The sequence below is a fragment of the Macaca nemestrina genome, chromosome X, assembly GCF_043159975.1.
Source record: "Macaca nemestrina isolate mMacNem1 chromosome X, mMacNem.hap1, whole genome shotgun sequence".
Taxonomy (NCBI): Eukaryota; Metazoa; Chordata; class Mammalia; order Primates; family Cercopithecidae; genus Macaca; species Macaca nemestrina.
The window spans coordinates 80650057-80670378 of NC_092145.1; the positions used below are offsets into that span (position 1 = coordinate 80650057).

Here is a 20322-nt window from a genome sequence, read left to right on the forward strand (position 1 = left end):
ATCACGAGGTCAGGAGATCGAGACCATCCTGGCTAACACAGTGAAACCCCGTATTTACTAAAAATACAAAAAAAAAAAAAAAAATTAGCTGGGCGTGGTGGTGGGTGCCTGTAGTCCCAGCTACTCAGGAGGCTGAGGCAGGGGAATCGCTTGAACCTGGGAGGCGGAGATTGCAGTGAGCCAAGATCGTGCCACTGCACTCCAGCCTGGGCGACAGAGCGAGACTCCGTCTCAAAAAAAAAAAAAAAAAAAAAAAAAGCAGAGTCTTTAGCAGAACAAGAGTTTTTAATTTCAATAAAATTTAATTCATCAATTTTTCCTTTTACAGATCATGCTTTTAAGCACATTAAGTGTAAGAACTCTTTGCCTAGCACAAACTGAAGATTTCCTCCTATGTTTTCTTCTAAAAGTTTTATAGTTTTAAGTTTTACATTTAAGTCTCTAATTCATTTTGAGTAAATTTTTGTATTAGATATGAGACTCAGGTTCATCTTTTCGCCTATAGATGGATAATTGGTCAAGCACCATCGTTAAAAAGGCTTTCTCTCTACTGAACTGCTATTCCACATTTGTCAAAATTCAGTTGGGCATAATTGTATATGTCTATTTCTCAGTTCTCAATTATGTTACACTGATCTATGTGTCTATCCCTCCACCAATACAACACTGTCTTGATTAATATAGGAATATAGTAGTCACTAATGTCAAGTTAATGATTCTACCAATGTATTCTTTTTCTAGATGGTTTTAGCTATTTTAAGGCCTGTGCCTTTCCACATAAATTTTAAAATAAGCTTTTCTATATCTACAAACACATACTAGGATTTAAACAGAAATTCCATTAAACCTATCAATTTGTGGAGAATTGACATCATTACTATGTTGAGTTTCCCAAGTCATGAACATAAGTCTTTTCAATTATATAGGACTTCCTGAGTTTCTTTCATCAACATTTTGTAATTTACAAAATACAAGTCCTGTACGTGTTTACTTATGTCTAAATGTTGTGTTTCTTTGCAGTGCTTGTAAATGGTACTTTGTTTATAATTTCCGTTTCCACATATTAAATTGCTAGTATATAGAAATGTGATTCATGCCAGGCATGTAGCTCATACCTGTAATCCCAGCACTTTGGGAGGCCGAGGCAGGCAGATCACGAGGTCAGGAGATCGAGACCAGCCTGGCCAACATGGTGAAACCCGATCTCTACTAAAACACAAAAAATTAGCCGGGCATGGTGGTGCATGCCTGTAGTCCCAGCTACTCAGGAGGCTGAGGCAGGGGAATCGCTTGAACCTGGGAGGCAGAGATTGCAGTGAGCCAAGATCGTGCCACTGCACTCCAGCCTGGCGACAGAGCAAGACGCTGTCTCAAAAAAAAAAAAAAAAAGTCTGCAACATTGTAACAAAAAAACGCAAACTTCCTTAATTTATGAAGAAGAGTGTCTACAATAAGAAAAAGTTCAAACACCAATTTTTTTTTAAACGATCAAGAATATAAACAAATAGTTCACCCCCCAAAAAAATACCTTTCAAATGGATAAAAAAAAATTCAAATATCTTGAACACTGACATTCTCCGTTTCCCCTTCAATTTTCTCACAACTGGCATTCTTATCTATTTCACTGGATAGGGGAGAGTTCTTAAAAGCTCAGTTCTAGACCCCCTAGTTTGCTTTCCTGGTACTGGAAATGCTGCCATGGTATAGCTGGCAGAGTGAATGGATCAAAATTCACAAATTATTTTCCCTATATGTGAACTAATCACTAACAGTACAGTTGGCATGACCCCAACTCATGTTTTGTGAAGTTCAACAAGCCAATTTCATAAAACAAACAAAAGAAGGGGTTCTAGGGAACTGCTCTAAATTTTAAAAGGCTCAAAAGACATAAAAATCAAATGCAATGTGTGGTCTCTGAATAGATCCTGGTTTGAAGAAAGCAGCTATAAAAGACATCTTGCGGACAACTGGGAAAATCTGAATATGCACTGGGCATTAAACATTAAAGAGTGGCCGGGCACGATGGCTCACGCCTGTAATCCCGGCACTTTGGGAGGCCGAGGCGGACGGATCACCTGAGATTAGGAGTTCGAGACCAGCCTGGCCAACACGGTGAAACCCCATCTATACTAAAAATACAAAAATTAGCCGGGCGTGGTGGCAGGCGCCTGTAATCCCAGCTACTCGGGAGGCTGAGGCAGGAGAATCACTTGAACCCGGGAGGTGGAGGTTGCAGTAAGCAGAGATTGTGCCATTGCACTCCAGCCTGGGTGACAAGAGCAAGACTTCGTCTCAAAAAAAAAAAAAATTATGGAATTACTGTTAATCCTAGTATGTATAGTGATGGCATTGTGATTATATAGAAAAAAGTCCTTGTTTATTATGTTTATATTGACTTATTTAGAAGAAAATGTCATGATGACTATAATTTACAGTATTTTGGAGGGAAAGGCAAGTAAGGCAAAATCATAACAGTTGCTAAATCTAAGTGGTCCATATATAGAAATACATTTATGTTATTCTACTTTCATTTAAATGTCTAAAATTTTTCATAACAGATAATACAAATAAATTACTAACCTATTAATTCATTTCTCACCAACTAAACATCCCATTAAGCAAATAATTATTCTAGAAAGAACACTTGTGAATATATAATATAGAAATTAATATTATTCATTATTTCAAAACATCCTTTAAGGAACTTTTATACTTTTTTTTTTTTTTGAGATGGAGTTTCATTCTTGTTGCCCAGGTTGGAGTGCAATGGCACGATCTCGGCTCACTGCAACCTCCACCTCTCGGATTCAAGTGATTCTCCTGCCTCAGCCTCCCAAGTAGCTGGGATTATAGGCACAAGGGAGCAGTTATACTTTCTTAGGTTATGTTTCAGAAAATACGCTTCCCAATTATCTTTGAGTTATGCATTTCGACTAGTATGCTACTTCACATAATCATTTACTTATTAGCACCCTTTAAATGTTCACTCTGTTCTGGTTCTACTGCTTCACTTTCCCTAACCCCCAATCAGCCCATATCAATCTCTTCATTGCTAAAACAGTAAAACATCAACAGCACTGGAAGACAGTAGCTAGCTACATGAGAAGTTACATTTACCCTGCTGCAAAATAAGGAGAGGAATCCATAAGAGCTAAGTTTCTTCTCTGTCCAGTGTGTATGGCATTAACTAATCACCATTTTCCTTTGTTCTTCTAAGCTAATGTGTGAAACATATAAATAACCTGAGGTACTATGAATTCTTTTTAAAAAGTTATGTTGATAATTATTTTACCTGGAAAGTATCAGTTTGCTTTTAAATGTTATTCAAAGATATACTCCACAAATATAATTTTATTACACCTCAAGAATATTTTATAGGAACTCTTCCTCTTAATTTTACAATTATTAACCTCTTAAATCTGTATAAGACATTCTATTTAATGTAACTCCTTATAAAAATCACATCCCACAAATGATTATCTTTAATGACAAAAATCTAAGTCTAATTTGTCAAGTTTTTCTCTGTAACATATTCTCTTAACAATTTGTATCCTTGAATACTAAGTCAGTTCCTGCAAATGAACCAATCATTAATCAATTAAAAAAAAAACTAACAAAAATTAAATGTCAAATACTGTTCTCATAAAAATATATACAAAATTAACATACTAGTAGTCAATGCAATTTCAAATGAACAATGCAAAACTGGTAAAATGTTTTAGTCTTCATGCAGATATCATCAAGTGTTTTGCCTTCTCTCAAAGGTTAGGAAGTTTAAAATTATTAATGTTCTGGCTGGGCGCGGTGGCTCACGCCTGTAATCCCAGCACTTTGGGAGGCTGATGTGGGCAGATCATCTGAGGTTAGGAGTTCGAGAGCAGCCTGACCAACATGGAGAAACCCTGTCTCTACTAAAAATACAAAATTAGCTGGGTGCAGTGGCACATGCCTGTAATCCCAGCTACTCGACAGGCTGAGGCAGGAGAATCACTTGAATCCAGGAGGCAGAGATGGCAGTGAGCCGAGATCGCGCCATTGGACTTCTGGGCAACAACAGCAAAACTCTGTCCCAAAAAATAAATAAAACATAAATAAAATAAAATTATTAATGTTCTAACCACTGTTTACAGGGTTGTTCCACTAATAAATTCCATGTCCTGGACCTAAATGATTGCTAAAATGTTTTGCACATAGCAGCTAAATGTCATCACACTAACATGATGCCAGAAACAACTGATTCATCTACGTGCAACCTCATTTCCTTCAGATGCCTCCAAGGTAACTGAAGTTCACAGATTTTGTCTAGTTACAAGCGCAGGCTCAAATCACCTTGGATTTGAGTTAGGATCCACGGATTGTTTTTTGTTTATTTGGTTAGTTGGTTTTGTTCTGTTTTTCAATTCAGGCATCTTGTTCATGAAACATTCATTATTTGCTTGAGATTGCTTTCACTGCCAGCTGCTTACTTTCTTTACCACTATAGTATAATCTACACCCTTTGACTCAACTGCTTGCTAGATTCTCCCCACAATTAAGAAATTTCTAGGCTCAAGGGAAAAAAAAAAAAAAGAAAGGAAGGAATTTTTATTGGCCACTGTTAGAGTAATAGCCAGATAAGGACAGGCACAGTGGCTCATCATGCCTGTAATCCCAACACTTTGGGAGGCCAAGGCAGGCAGATTACCTGAGGTCAGGAGTCTGAGACCAGCCTGGCCAACACAGGGAAACCCATCTCTACTAAAAATACAAAAATTAGCCAGGCGTGGAAAGGTGTGCCTGTAATCTCGGCTACTCTGGAAGCTGAGGCATGAAAATCGCTTGAACCCAGGAGGGGGAAGTTACAGTGAGCCGAGATCTAGCTGGGTGACAGAGCGAGACTCCATGTCTGTCTGTCTGTCTCTCTCCCTCTCTCTCTCTATATATAAAATAAATAAAAATTAAATTAAAATTAGCTGGGCACGGTGGCAGGTGCCTGTAATCCCAGATACTCAGGAGGCTGAGGCAGGAGAATCGCTTGAACTCGGGTGGCGGAGGTTGCAGTGAGCCGAGATTGCGCCACTACACTCTAGCCTGGGTGACAGAGCAAGACTTCATCTTTAAAAAAAAAAAAAAAAAGTCAGACACTTGCTTTCTTCTTTCATTTACTTTTTAAAAAAATTCATCTTCAATATTCACAAAAAATAATCCATGCTATAAGTTGCTATGTCACAGAAGTTTAAGAAGTGCATGGTAAAAATCACTAACTTTAAAATAATGGTTACCTCTGGGGATAAGAGAAGAGAGAGATGCAATCGGGGATGGGTACACAGAGAACTTCAACTGTCATGTTAATGTTTGATTTTTTTTTTATGTTGGGTGGTGAGAAGAGAGGTTCATTGTATTATTCCTTATATATATGTATATGTCTTAAGTATTTCATAATATATTGAAAGCCCCCCTCAAAATATAAAGAAGTTAATCTTGCATTCCTTCATCACCCCCTCCATCAAAAAAAAAAAAAAAAAAAAAAGGAATCATACTAGACTATTCTGCAACTTACTTTTCTCACATAACCATCCATCATGACATCCTCTAGGTCAAAAGTCAAAATATTCCATAATATTTATGTACCAAAATTTACTCAAACATTCTCCCATTGATGGATACACAGGTTGTTTCCAGTTGTCACAAGAACAAAGTTGTACAAAAGTATCCTTGTTCATGCGTTATTATATACTGGTACTTTTATTTCTGCAGGACAGATTCTTAAAAGTCAGACTTTTGCATTCCAGTTTTTGTTCAAGTGATATCTGCATTTTTTATTTCCCTAAATATTGCCAGATTATTTTCTAAAAGGTTGCAGCAATTCATACTCCGCGGAAATGCATGAAATTTACTTTAACCACATAAGCATTTAACAACATATTAGATGTCACTCTTTACTGTCTTCCCCATATATACAGTAAACATGTTATGCTTAACATAAATTTAATTTCGCCAACAGATTTGAAAACAGGAAATCTAGCTCTTTTCTTAGTGAGTTATCAGCCTAGAAATATACAAAATGTGGCAAGTCCCCCAAAGATTACCTGTACACACACACAAACTCTGAGATGCTTCAAGAACAAATGTTAAGTTTTTGTCCAAAACTCCACATTTGGGGTATAATGGGCACAGAAAAAAAATGTTTAATCTAGTGCATAATGAATACGTTACAAACAAATTAATCAAAACTAATAAGTTTGGACATTAAAGGCAGAACAAAAAAAAATAAAGTTAGGCCCAAGAGGTTAGGTTGTTCCTAAGAGAGCTCTGAGGAGATGGAATCCATTTTGGCGAGACATGGTGTCAATAAAAACCCGTTTAAACAAGGAAAAAGGAAAGAACGACCCATATATCCCTCCTAGGAGCCAGCTTCTGCAACTTCCTAGCCTCGTCAGTAGAAGTTAGGTGATCAGGGAGAGAGAAATTATTCTCCGATATTTTGAAGAGACGCGAGAGAGAAAAATGGAATACAGGCCGGTTACTACCCCCACTCAGGCCACGCGATCCCAAAGTGTCTAGCCTCGCTTACGGCCACTTCTCTAGCCAATGTGAGGCTCATCACTCACCACAATACTATTAACTGGCGAGTTTCTGGACTTTTGTTAGTGGACTCACATACTTCGGACGCCTTGCAACCGCAGCGGTTGCACCCCGTACAAACGCCGCCATCTTAGGTCTTCCACTAGCCCTAGTGCACAGGCGGATAAAAGCCGGGGGTGGGCGTCACAGCCAAACGGGCCCGGCGCCCAGCTGCCGTGCTCTACCTAAATGCCTCCGCCGGCAACGTGCCCCAACCGTTGCCGTGGACCCTCCCCCAGTTTTCCTGACCTGTTGCACTTCCTCTCACAGCCTTTATCTCTTTTGAAATGCCCTTTTCCTTTTTCTTTCTCTTCATTTCTTTTTTCCTTTCCCAACCCAAATTTCTTTTAGCTTTGCCTCGACTCCTTTCTTCCTTCCCTATTTCTAGATCTCTCACTCTCATTAACTTTACCTCACAAGTGCATGGCACTTTATGATGGACAAAGCTGTCATTCCCTTCTGTTATCTCACTAAGTCATTGCAACATCAGATAAGCTAAGGACTGATTTTTTCCTGTTTTATAGATGAGGAAACTAAGGCCCAAAGAGGTGACCCAATTTTCCAAAAGTTCCGGGAGTTATTAAGTGCTAGAATGAGCTAGAACCTACTTCTTTTCACTTCACTAAGCCCCGTGTTCAGATAGATGAGGGTGTATGTACTTCAATCAACTAATGGGAAAACTGAAGCCAGAGGGTTTTAGCCTAGTCATACAATGAGTCTGTCAATGGCAAAACTGGATTCAGAACAAGGTGCTTCCTTTAATTCTGTAAACAAAAGAGTCTTCATAAAAGAGTTGGTAGCCGGGTGTGATGGCCCTTGCCCGTAACCTCAGTGTAATCCCAGCTACTTGGGAGGCTGAGGTGGGAGAATCACTTGAACCTAGGAGGTGGAGGTTGCAGTGAGCCAAGATCGTGTCACACTGCATTCCAGCCTGGGGCGACACTGCCAGACTCCATCTCAAAAAAAAAAAAAAAAAAAGAGTTGGGATGCTGCTCTTGAGCCTAAAAGTCCTTCCCTCTTCTTTTATTTATTATTACTTTTAATTTATTTTTTTTGAGACGGAGTCTTGCTCTGTCGCCCAGGCTGGAGTGCCGTAGCGCGATCTCGGCTCACTGCAACCTCCACCTCCTGGATTCAAGAGATTCTCCCGCCTCAGCCTCCTAAGTAGCTGGGATTACAGGCATATGCCACCATGTCCAGCTACTTTTTGTATTTTGAGTAGAAACTGGGGTCTCACCATCATGGCCAGGCTGGTCTTGAGCTCCTGACCTCAAGTGATCCACCCGCCTCAGCCTCCCAAAGTGCTGGTATTACAGGCATGAGCAGTAAGTTACTGGTAAATACAAAGGGGGATAAAAATGAGTGACGTGGTGGCTTACGCCTGTAATCCCAGCACTTTGGGAGGCCAAGGCGGGAGGATCACAAGGTCAGGAGATTGAGACCATCCTGGCTAACACGGTGAAACATCGTCTCTACTAAAAATACAAAAAAAATTAGCCGGGCGTGGTGGCCGGCGCCAGCTACTCGGGAGGCTGAGGCAGGAGAATGGCATGGGCCCGGGAGGCAGAGCTTGCAGTGAGCCGAGATCGCGCCACTGCACTCCAGCTTGGGCTACAGAGCGAGACTCCCTCTCAAAAAAAAAAAAAAAAAAATGAAACCTGCCAGGCGAAGTGGCTCACGCCTGTAATCCCAGCTCTTTGGGAGGCCGAGGTGGGCAGATCACCTGAGATCAGGAGTTTGAGATCAGGCTGGCCAACATGGTGAAACCCCGTCTGTACTAAAAATACAAAGATTAGCTGGGTGTGGCGGTGGGCACCTGTAATCCCAGCTACTCGAGAGGCTGAGGCAAGATAATCACTTTGAACCCAGGAGGCAGAGGTTGCAGTGAACCAAGATAGCGCCACTGCACTCCAGCGTGGGCGACAGTCGAGCAAGACTCGCTCTCAAAAAAAAAAAAAAAAAAAAAAAACGTGAAATCTACTGCAGTTTTGTTCTGATGACTCTTGGGCCTTTGTTTGGGAGAAAAATTACTTTTTATTTTTATTTATTTATTTATTTATTTTGAGACGGAGTCTCACTCTGTCACCCAGGCTGGAGTGCAGTGGTGCAATCTCAGCTCACTGCAACCTCTGCCTCTCCCCTCTCGGGTTCAAGCGATTCTCCTGTCTCAGCCTCCCGAGTAGCAGGGATTATAGGCGCAGGCCCCCACACCCGGCTACTAATTTTTGTATTTTTAGTAGAGATGGGGTTTCACCCTATTATTCAGGATGGTCTCGAACTCCTGACCTCAGGTGATCCACCTCAGCCTCCCAAAGTGCTGGGATTACAGGCATGAGCCACCGTGCCTGGCTGAATTTTTTAAATACACATGTAAAGAAATAATCAGCAAGAAGCATTATTAGAGAAATAGGCTTGTAAAGCTGCCAATTTTTTTTTTTTAACAAATTGAGGCACTGGTTTTATTTGGTAATGTTTCGAATCGAAAAGTGCTAGACCCAGAGACCTAGGGACAGAAAAGCTATATTAATTCACAGCCAAGGTGCAAACTTCATGCCCCTGCCTCCACTCACTCACATTTCCCCTAGTCTACCTGCCTCAATTCCAACTTAAGAAAAATGCCCCAGAAAACACCAGAGACCGAGTTTGGTTGCCAGGTTACGATATTTCCTCTTGAAGACTGATCTTTGTAGCTTCCTGGACTACTGAACTAGCCAGTACCAATTTCATTCTCTGTGGAAATTTTACAAAGAAATGTACAAAGGCAATGACCCGAGACAATAGTTCATGTTATCTGTACATTCACAATTTAAGACAAACAAATGAGTAACAGTCTTAATAGCTAAAATGACAGATGCTGAGTTACACTAGAACAAACTCATTTGAAACATGAGTTGGAACAAGAGCGAAACTCCGTCTCAAAAAAAAAAAAGAAAGAAAAAGTACAACTTGCGGTGGCACGTGGGAGAACAAATATAACAGAATTTATTCATTCATTAAGAACTTACATGTGGCCGGGCGCGGTGGCTTACGCCTGTAATCCCAGCACTTTGGGAGGCTGAGGCGGGCGGATCACGAGGTCAGGAGATCGAGACCATCCTGGCTAACACGGTGAAACCCCGTCTCTACTAAAAATGCAAAAAATTAGCTGGGCGTGGTGGCGGGCGCCTGTAGTCCCAGCTACTTCGGAGGCTGAAGCAGGAGAATGGCGTAAACCCGGGAGGCGGAGCTTGCAGTGAGCCGAGATCGCGCCACTGCACTCCAGCCTGGGCAACTGAGCGAGACTCCGTCTCAAAAAAAAAAAAAAAAAAAAAAAAAAAAAAAAAAGAACTTACATGTAAAGAATAAGACTATACAAGTGGGTGATGAATGCAATCCAGTATTAATCTTCAAGGAGATTACATTCAAATCAGAGAGGGGAAAAAGAAAAAAACCGTAAGTGTCTTTATCCAAGGCACTGTGCTAGGTACAAGGCAGAAATAGAAGTGAGAGTTGGGGCTGGACACGCTGGCTTGCGCCCATAATCCCAGAACTTTGGGAGGCTGAGGGGGGCAGATCACTTGAGGTTAGGAGTCTGAGACTGGCCTGGCCAACGTGGAGAAACCCCATCTCTACTAAAAATACAAAAATTAGCCGGGCGTGGTGTGCACCTGTAATTCCAGCAACTCGGAAGGTCGAGGTAAGAGAATTGCTCAAACCCAGGAGACAGAGGTTGCAGTGAGCCAAGATTGTGCCATTGCACTCCAGTCTGGGTGACAAACAGAGACTCTGTGTCTAAATAAATAAATAAATAAATAAATAAATAAGGTAGAATTGGGTATGGAGATGAATCTACCGTGAATCTTAGCATTAGGGAATTTATTTTCTAGTAGGGAGAAATAAAATGTGAAGGTTGGGTAATTTTTTTTTATTAGGGGCTCAAGGGGATGAAAAAGTATTTAATACATTTCAACACCCAAAATAATGTACAAAGTTATACATTTTGCAAAGCACTGTACCAAGTAATATAGGGAACGGGAAAAACAACAAGAAGGAAATTTATAAATGTAATGTGAGGCAATGAGGGCAATATATTAGAATGAAGGATGTATCATGAGATGTAAAATCATGCCACTTAAACTATATATAAAGTTGACCAATCCTAAAGCTCCTTTTAAAGCTGAGCTATAATTCAAATACCATAAAATTCACCATTTCTAAGAGTATAATTCAGTGGTTGTTGATGTATTCACAGACTTGTGTAACTGTCACTACTATCTAATTCCAGAACATTTCCATCATCACAAAAAGAAACCCCATATCTGGCCAAGTGCGTTGGCTCACACCTGTAATCCCAGCACTTTGGGAGGGCGAGGCGAGTGGATCACCTGAGGTCAGGAGTTCGAGACCAGCCTGACCAATATGGTGAAACCCCCATCTCTAGTAAAAATACAAAAATTAGCTGGCCATGGTGGTGGGTGCCTGTAATCCCAGCTACTCGGGAGGTTGAGGCAGGAGAATCGCTTGAACCCGGGAGGCGGAGGTTGCAGTGAGTCGAGATTTTGCCACTGCACTCTAGCCTGAGCAACAGAGCAAAACTCCATTTCAAAAAAAAAAAAGAAAAAGAAAAAGAAACCCCATACCCATTACCAGTCACTACTCATTAACTAACTCTTCACCCAATCAGCCCCTAGCAAACAACATTTTTTTGTCTCTACGGATTTGCTTCTTCTGGACATTTCATTTAAATGAAATCAACAGGCGGCCTTTTGTGCCTGCCTTCTTAGCACAATATTTTCAAGGTTCATGCATGTCGTAGCATATATCAGTGCTTCATTTCTTTTTATGACTAAATAATATTCCATTGTATAAATATGAAACATATTGTTTATCCATTCATAAAATGATATATGTTTGGGTTGTTTCCATCTTTTGGCTATTATGAATAATGCTACTATGAACATTTATGCACAAGTTTTTGTGTCAACCCATGTTTTCAGATATCTTGGATATATACCTAGGCGGGCAACTGCTGGGCAACATGGTAACTCTATGATGAACTCTTTGAGGAATTGTCAAAGGGTCTTCCAAGGCACTGCATCATTTTACATTTCTACCAGCAATATATGAGTGTTACAATTTCTCCACATTGTTGCCGTACTTGTCATTTTAACTATAGCCAGCCTAATGGGTGTGAAGTAGTATCTCAAATGCTTTTGATGATCATTTTCCCAATAGCTAATGATGTAGAGCATCTTTTTATGTGCATATTGGCCTTTTATATATCCTCTTTGGATAAATGTCTATTCAAATACTTGGTCTATTTTTCAATCTGGTTATTGGTCATTTATTGAATTGTAGGAGTTTTACATTATCAGATATATATACGATTTGCAAATATTTTCTTCTATTTTGTAAGTTTTTTTCAGTTTCTTGATGTGTTCTTAAAGTACAAAAGTTTTTTTATTTTCACTAAGTACAATTTACTTTTTCTTTTGTACGTTGTGTTTTTAATGTCGTAACTAAAAAAAAAAAAAAAGCCACATTGTCTAACCTAGGGGCATGAAGATTTTCTTATATGAGTTTTATAGTTTAAGCATTTACATTTAGGTCTTTGATACATTTTGAGTTAATTTTTGTGTTTTTTTTTTTTTGGTTTTTATTATTTATGTATTTGTTTTATTTGTATTTTTATTTATTTTGAGACAGGGTCTCACTGTGTCACCCAGGCTGAAGTGCAGTGGCAAGATCTCGGCTCACTGCAGCCTCCGCCTCCTGGGTTCAAGCGATTATCCTGCCTCAGCCTCCCGAGTACTGGGGACTACAGGTGTGTGCCACCACACCCGTCTAATTTTTGTATTTTTAGTAGAGACGGGGTTTCACCACGTTAGCCAGGCTGATCTCAAACTCCTGACCTCAGGTGATCTGCCTGCCTCAGCCTCTCAAAATGCTGGGATTACAGGCGTGAGCCACCACACTCGGCCTTTCTCCCTCCCTCCCTCCCTCCCTCCCTTCCTTCCTTTCCTTCCTTCTTTCTTTCTTTCCTTCTTTCTTTTCTTTTCTTTCTTTTGAGACAGGGTTTCACCCTCATCACCGCTGGGGTGCAATGGCGCAATCTCCGCTCACTGCGATCTGTGCCTCCCAGGCTCAAGCAATTCTCTGACCTTCGCCTCCCAAGTAGCTGGAACAACAGGCGCAGCGCCACCACGTCTGGCTAATTTTTTTTGTATGTGTGTATTTTTTTTTTTTTTTTTTTTTTTTTTTTTTTTTTTTTTTTTTTTGAGACGGAGTCTCGCTGTGTCACCCAGGCTGGAGTGCAGTGGCGCGATCTCGGCTCACTGCAAGCTCCGCCTCCCGGGTTTACGCCATTCTCCTGCCTCAGCCTCCGAAGTAGCTGGGACTACAGGCGCCCGCCCCACGCCCGGCTAGTTTTTTGTATTTTTAGTAGAGACGGGGTTTCACCATGTTAGCCAGGATGGTCTCGATCTCCTGACCTCGTGATCCACCCGCCTCGGCCTCCCAAAGTGCTGGGATTACAGGGTTGAGCCACCGCGCCCGGCCTGTATGTGTGTATTTTTTTGTAGAGATGGGGTTTCACCATGTTGCCCAGGCTGGTCTCAACTCCTGGACTCAAGCGATCCGCCCACCTCAGTCTCCCAAAGTGCTGGGATTATAGGCATGAGCCACCGCGCCTGGCCTTGAGTTAATTTTTGTATGTGATGAGCAATAGTAATCTAACTTCTTTCTTTTGCATATAGATACCCAGTTTTCCCAGCACCATGTATTTAGACTGTTGCTTCTTTGTTTATAATTGACCATAAATGTAAGGGTTTATTTCTAAACTCCCAATTCTATTCCCTTGATTTTTATATATTTATAAATGTAACTTTATACCAATCCCACAGTCTTGATTACTGTAGCTTTGAAGTAAATTTTAAGATAAAAAACCATGAGTATCTGACCCCACTGGAAACGAAAACAAAACAGAAAAAAAAAAAGAAGAAGAAACATGAATGCTCCAACCTCCAACTTTATTCCGGATGGTTTTCACTATTCTGGACCCTTGCAGTCTCATACAAGTTTTAGCATCAGCTTGTTGATGTCTGTAGTAATCAAGTCAGGATTTTGATAGGGATTGTATTGAGTCTGTAGATAAATTTGGAGACCTTTGACATTATAACAATATTAAGTCTTTAAATTCATGAACATGTGATGGATGTCTTCCAATATACTTAGGTCTTCTTAAACTTTTTTCAATAATGTTTTGTGTACAAATTTCAATAATATTCTGTGTATAAGTTTTGAACTTCTTTTGTTAATTTATTCCTAAGTACAAGTATTGTTATGCTATTTTAAGTGGAATTTTTTGCTTAATTTTATTCAGATTTGTTTATTGCAAGTCTATAAAATACAACTGCTTGTTGTACATTGGTTTTGTATTGTACAATGTTGGTAAAGTGTCTTGTTAGTTCTAGTTCTAGTTCTAGTATAGTTGTCCCTCAATGTCCAAGGGAAATTGATTCTAGGACCCCTCACAAGTATCAAAAGTCTCAGATGCTTAATTTTCTTACATAAAATGGGGTTATATAATCTACATACATCCTTCTGAATGCTTCAAACCATCTCTAAATTACTTATAATACATGATACAATGTAAATGCTATGTAAATAGTTGTCATACGGTATTTGTTTTATTTATATTATTTTTATTTTTTTAATATTGCTTTATTTTTGATCCGCAATTGGTTGAATTTGTGGATGTGAAACCCATAGATATGGGGGGGGTCTACTGTAGTTTTTTGTGGATTCCTTAGGATTTTCTATACACAAGGTTATATCATGTAAAAGTGGATATAGTTTTACTTCTTCCTTAACAAAAGTAGATATAGTTTTACTTCTTCCTTAACAATCTGAATGTCTTTTATTTCTTTATCTTGCCTAATTGCCCTGGACAGAAACCCTAGCACAAACGTGAATAGAATGGTCAGAGCAAAACATTCTTGCCTTTTTTTTTTTTTTCTTTTTTGAGACAGTGAAGTTTCACTCTTGTTGCCCAGGCTGGAGTGCAATGGTGAGATCTCGGCTCACTGCAACCTCTGCCTCCTGGGTTCCAGTGATTCTCCTGCCTCAGCCTCCTGAGTAGCTGGGGTTACAGGCACCCACCACCACGCCCAGCTAATTGTATTTTTAGTAGAGACGGGATTTCACCATGTTATCCAGGCTGGTCTTGAACTCCTGACCTCAGGTGATCCGCCTGCCTTGGCCTCCCAAAGTGCTGGTATTACAAGTGTGAGCCACCGCAGCTGGCCAGCCTTTTCTTTTCTTTTCTTTTCTTTTTTTTTTTGAGCACTATGAGTGGTGTCATCCTCCACTTTTCTGGCCTCCATGACCTCTTTGTGGCCTTCATGATGAGAAATCACTTTTGTCTTACAGAAGATACCTTATACATAAATAACCTCCCTCTTGCTGCTTTCGTGATTTTTAATGGAAGCAAATTCATCAATGTAATTCCAAAGGTTACTTCTTTCTTTATCTCATTGTCAAGTAAGAGAAATCCATGTTGGGCAATTTCTCTTGACCAACTGAACAATCTTAAATTAATTTTTAATTAATTTTAGCATAGGGAAACCGCGTTCACAGGATGTTGTTTTAAAAATATAATAAGGTATCGGCCGGGCGCGGTGGCTCAAGCCTGTAATCCCAGAACTTTGGGAGGCCGAGGCGGGCGGATCACGAGGTCAAGAGATCAAGACCATCCTGGCTAACACGGTGAAACCCCGTCTCTACTAAAAAACACAAAAAAAAAAAAAAAAAAAAAAAAAAAAACTAGCCGGGCGAGGTGTCAGGCGCCTGTGGTCCCAGCTACTCGGGAGGCTGAGGCAGGAGAAAGGCGTAAACTCGGGAGGCAGAGCTTGCAGTGAGCTGATATCCGGCCACTGCACTCCAGCCTGGGTGACAGAGCGAGACACCATCTCAAAAAAAAAAAAAAAATATATATATATATATATATATGTATATATAATAAGGCTACTTCCAAATTTGAATAAGATTACACTACAGCAACTTTATGAACCAGCTTTAGAATACTCAAACTCAATGTTGACCTTATATTACAAATTACTGATTTTGCAGGATACTTAAAATTATTTTGGATGAAATTCTGGGGCCAGGTGCAGTGGCTCACGCCTGTAATCTCAACACTTTCGAAGGCTGAGGCGGGTGGATGACTTGAGCTCAGGAGTTTGAGACCAGCCTGGCCAACATGGTGAAAGCCCATCTCTACTAAAAATACAAAAATTAGCCAGGCATGTTGGCAAGTGCTTATAATCCCAGCTACTTGGAAGGCTGAGGCAGGAGAATCACTTGAACCGAGGAGGCGGAGGTTGCAGTGAGCTGAGATTATTGTGCCACTCCACTCCAGCCTTCACTCCAGCCTGGGTGAGACAGAACAAGACTCCATCAAAAAAAAAAAAACAAAAAAAAACCTAGTTTGGGCCAGGCACGGTGGCTCACGCCTGTAATCCCAACACTTTAGGAGGCCCAGGCTGGCAGATCACCTGAGGTCGGGAGGTTGAGACCAGCCTGACCAACATGGAGAAACCCTGTCTCTACTAAAAATACAAAATTAGCCAGGCGTGGTGGCGCATGCCTGTAATCCCAGCTACTCGGGAGGCTGAGGCAGGAGAATTGCTTGAATCTGGGAGGTAAAGGTTGTGGTGAGCCAAGATTGTGCCCTTGCACTCCAGACTGGGCAACAAGAGCAAAACTCCATCCCCCCATCCAAAAAAAAAAAAAAAAAAACACCTATTCTGGATGATATTTTTACAGGATTTTAATCATCAGAATATTTATGAACCAAATAGTTGACTGCTTTTTGTTATTTTGTTGTCATTGTTGTTTGTTGCTATTTTTAAGTATTAAGAGATTTATCACAAGGAATTGGTTTACATGATTTATTGCAGGGAAATGGCTATGCAAGTCCAAAATCCATAGGGCAGTCTGGAACTGTTGGGCATGAGCTAAAGTTCTATCCTCAGGGAAAATGTATTCTTCTTCAAGTAAGCCTCAGCTCTGCTCTTAAGGCTTCCAGTTGATTGAATCAGCCTACCCAGATTATTTAACCTACCTTAAAGTCAACCGATTGATTATAACCTTTAATCACATCAACAAACCACCTTCACAACCAGATCTAGATTAGAATTTCATTGAATAACTGTGGAATGTAGCCTGGCCCAGTTGACATAAAACTGACCGTGACACACGTGTTACATTCATCATGCTATGTCCCTAACACTCAAGACAGCCTCTAGTGCATTTCTATATCTCCTTCCCCAGGTCCCAGGTATGGATAAACACACATAAGTTAAATGAGCAAGTCTACAGGCAAATATGCTTATTCTTTCATCATTCTACTTTTCATCACTCTCTTCTGCTGTGCCATACAACCCGATTGGTTCCTTTTTTAATTTTAATTTTAGATTCAGAGGGTACATGTGTGGGTTTGTTACAAGTGTGTATATTGCGTGATGCTGAGATGTGGGCTTCTATTGATCCCATCACCAGATAGTGAACACAGTACCTAATAGAAAGTTTTTCAGCTCTTGCCTCTTCTTTCTTCCCTACCATTTGGAGTCCTCAGTGTATATTGTTCCCATCTTTATGTTGGTATGTATCCAGGGTTTAGCTCCCTCCTATAAGTGAGAACATGCAGTATTTTATTTTCTCTGTCAGCATTAATTTGCTTAGAATAATGGCCTCCAGCTGCATCTATGTTGCTGCAAAGAACAGGATTTCATTCATTTTTATGGTTGCAGAGTATTCCATGGTATATATGTACCACATTTCCTTTTTCTTTTCTTTCTTTTTTTTTTTTTTTTTTTTTTTTTCACCGGGACAGAGTCTTGCTCTGTAGCCCAGGCTGGGGTGCAGTGGCATAATCTTGGCTTACTGCAACCTCCACCTCCTGGGTTCAAGCGATTCTCCTGCTTCAGCTTCCTGAGTAGCTGGGACTACAGGCACGCACCACCATGCCCGGCTAATTTTTGTGTTTTTAGTAGAGATGGGGTTTCACCATGTTGGCCAGGATGGTCTCGATCTCCTGACCTCAAGTGATCTGCCCACTTCAGTCTCCCGAAGTGCTGGGATTACAGGCGTGAGCCACCGAGCCTGGCCTATATGTACCACATTTTCTTTATTCAATCCACTGTTGATGGGCACCTAGGTTGTCTCCATGTATTTGCTATTGATTGGCTACTCTTTGGAAATCAGAAGTATTTAGAGAAAATAACTTTTTACTGGCTAAAAATGAAAATTCTAATGGTATTTTATTTGTCATAGTTCCACTTCAAACATAAATTGGGACTTGCATAATCTTCTGACTTTCTGTTGTTTTTATTTTTGTTTTTTTGAGACAGTGTCTCACTCTCTCTCCCAGGTTGGAGTACAATAGCATGATCTGGCTCACTGCAGCCTCGACCTTCCAGGCCCAGGTGATCCTCCCACTTCAACCTCCTGAGTAACTGGGACTACAGGTGCATGACACCATGCTTCGCTAATTTATTGTATTTTTTGTGGAGACAGGGTTTTGCCATGTTGCCCAGGCTAGTTTTTAATTCCTGGACCCAAGCAATCCACCCACTTTGGCCTTCCAAAGTGCTGAGATTACAGGTGTGAGCCACCATTCCTGGCCTACTATTCTTACTTTCTATTTGATATCTGCTTGTTCCTTAATAATTAATGCTCTCATATGGAGATTTGTACATTTCTCATTTTTAATTTTCTTTTTTATTTCTGTTCATATTCAGGAGGAATAGTAACATGTCTTGATAAAGTTTTATATTAAAAACATACTTTCAAAATTAGTCTCTTTCATTACCATTCAGAATAAATAGAAATGTACATAGGGACACACAGTTTTCTTTTTACTTCAGGTGCCAATGTGGCTAAGCACAGAACTGCTAGATCCTGTATTTATTTAAAATTTTGATATTTTGTTCATGGACTTTTTGAATTGATTTAAAATTTTTAAAAATATTCCATTTACCACTTCACGCCCATTAGAAGGTCTATAATAAAAAAGGCAGACAATTAAGTGTTGGCAAAATGTGGAGAATTTAAGACCCTCATACACTGCTGGTGAGAACATAAATAAGGAACAGTTTGGCAGTTTCTCGAAAAGTTAAACATAGAGTTATCATGTGACTCAGCAGTTTTAGTTATAGGAATATGCCCAAGAGAAATTAAAACATAGGTCCACACAGAAACTTGTTCATAACAGCATTATTTATAATAGCCAAGAAGTAGAAGCAACTCTAATGTCCATCAACTGATGAATGAATAAACAAAATGTAGTATATCCACACAATGGAATATTATTTTATTTTATTTATTGAATTTTTTTGGAGACAGAGTCTCACTCTATTGTCCAGGCTGGAGTACAGTGGTGTGATCTTGGCTCACCACAACCTCTGTTTCCTAGGTTTAAGTGATTCTTGTGCCTCAGCCTCCCAAGTAGCTGGAATTACAGGTGTGTGATGCCACACCCAGCTAATTTTTGTATTTTTAGTAGAGATGGGGTTTCACCATATTGGCCAGGCTGCTCTTGAACTCCTGACCTCAGGTGATCCGCCCACCTTGGCCTCCAGAGTGCTGGGATTACAGGTGTGAACCACTGCACCCAGCCTCAATGCTGCCTTTTAAATATGATTTTACTTTTCTTTTTTTTGTGTGTGACAAGGTCTGGCTCTATTGCCCAGGCTGGAGTGTAGCGGTATGATCTTGGCTCACTGCAACCTCCACCTCCCACACTCAAACTATCCTCCCACCTCAGCCTCCCAAGTAGCTGGGACTACAGGTACACACCATCACACTCAGGTAGTTTTTGTAATTTTTTGTAGAGGTAGGGTTTTGCCATGTTGCCCAGGTTGGTTTCAAACTCGTGAGCTCAAGCGATCTGCCTGCCTCAGCCTTCCAAAGTGCTGGGATTATAGGCGTGTACCATCGCGCTCAGCCTAAATATGAATTTCTTATGATTGATATATCTAACATTTACTGAATGCTTACTCTGTGTCTTGTTATAGGGTATATAGAGGGGTATAGCAATAAAAAGAACAGGCGCCTGATGCAGTGGCTCGCGCCTGTAAACCCAGCACGTCGGGAGGCCGAGGCAGGTGGATCACCTGAGGTCAGGAGTTCAAGACCAGCCTGGCCAACATGGCAAAACTCCGTCTCTACTAAAAATACAAAAATTAGCCAGGTGTGATGATGTGTGCCTGTAATCCCAGCTACTTAGGAGGCTGAGGCAGGAGAATCACTTGAACGCAGGAGGCGGAGGTTGTAGTGGGCCAAGATTATACCACTGCACTCCAGCCTGTGCAACAGAGCGAGACTCCGTCTCAAAAAAATAAAAATACAAACAAAAAGGACAGGCATGTTTCCTGGTTCTAATGAATTCACAGTCTGTCAGGCAAGATAAACTAGTAACGATCTGATTTTGTATAGCATAAGTATCGTGATAAAGGGCATGAGATAAAGGCATTTTTCAAAAGTACAGCCACTTTTATTTTTATTTATTTATTTTTTTGAGGCAGAGTCTCACTCTGTCAGCCAGGCTGGAGTGCAGTGGCATGATCTCCGCTCACTGCAACCTCTGCCTCCCAGGTTTAAGCAATTCTCCCTGCCTCAGCCTCCCGAGTAGCTGGGATTACAGGTGTCCGCTACCATACCTGGCTAATTTTTGTATTT

General features: G+C 40.5%; 1 long non-coding RNA gene across 1 annotated transcript in view; it reads right to left on the reverse strand.

Annotated features, from left to right (window-relative positions):
• LOC139355367 (uncharacterized) overlaps nucleotides 1–6809 on the reverse strand; it is a 92877-nt gene extending 86068 nt beyond the window's left edge. Inside the window, exon 1 of the long non-coding RNA XR_011618259.1 lies at nucleotides 6591–6809. This is a non-coding gene — a long non-coding RNA (uncharacterized lncRNA). The remainder of the gene's footprint in view (nucleotides 1–6590) is intronic.
• Between the last annotated feature and the right edge of the window lie 13513 nt (nucleotides 6810–20322).